The sequence below is a fragment of the Rhinoderma darwinii genome, chromosome 5 (assembly GCF_050947455.1).
Source record: "Rhinoderma darwinii isolate aRhiDar2 chromosome 5, aRhiDar2.hap1, whole genome shotgun sequence".
Taxonomy (NCBI): domain Eukaryota; kingdom Metazoa; phylum Chordata; class Amphibia; order Anura; family Rhinodermatidae; genus Rhinoderma; species Rhinoderma darwinii.
The window spans coordinates 229744713-229745538 of NC_134691.1; the positions used below are offsets into that span (position 1 = coordinate 229744713).

General features: G+C 35.1%; 1 non-coding gene across 1 annotated transcript; it reads right to left on the minus strand.

Moving 5' to 3' along the window:
* Positions 1-296: 296 nt before the first annotated feature.
* Positions 297-484, minus strand: LOC142653902 (U2 spliceosomal RNA). Its single transcript, XR_012848752.1, has one exon. It is a non-coding gene; the product is annotated as a U2 spliceosomal RNA (small nuclear RNA).
* Between the last annotated feature and the right edge of the window lie 342 nt (positions 485-826).

Below are 826 nucleotides of genomic sequence, written 5' to 3' on the forward strand. Positions count from 1 at the left end.
CTACCTAAAAGGGAGGGCGGAGAGAAGACAAGGAAGGTGAATGAGCTGTTCCAATGTGAAATGCCGGAAACACAGAAACACAGAAGACACACACACACACACACACAACAAGAGGTGGCAATGTATTAATTAATTGCATTTAATAAATTAGCTCATTATCACACATGACTGTACAAATGCATTGTCCAACAGGTGTTGAAATAATGGGATTAAAAGGGGAGATCCCATCAGAAAGACAAAAACAATAGCAAACACAAATAGCACTTTTGGAATCTGATTTTAGTCAACACATAAGGGAAGGGTGCACCGGTCCTGGAAATACTGCAATACCAGGTCAATGCGTGGAGTGGACAGAGCAAGCTCTATTTCCATCTCCCTGTTCTAAAAATCCATTTAATATATGGTCCCCAGATAGGGGACGTATCAGATATTAAACTGATAAGAACAGATTTTTTTGAGTTGACTACCCCAACAAAGGAGGTAACCGTTTATTTAAAATTTTGAACAAATTTACAATAAATCAATACATTTCATCAAAAATTTACATAAATTTACAATCATGGTTTTTAATACAGATAAATACAAATTGTCAAATAAAAACAATTTATAAAAGGGCACTTGGTGGCATCATATTATGGAACTCCATTCACTTAAAAACCATTTTCTACATAAAACAGGAGAGAGTTTTTTATCTAAAAGAAAATATTTGTACATTTCATTAAGACAAATGGCTAAAACATCTTCCACAGCTAAAACTTCATGCTTAAATAATAAAATGTTTCTGGCCGCCCACAGAGCTGCTTTTACGCAGTTGGTGATCTTCCAT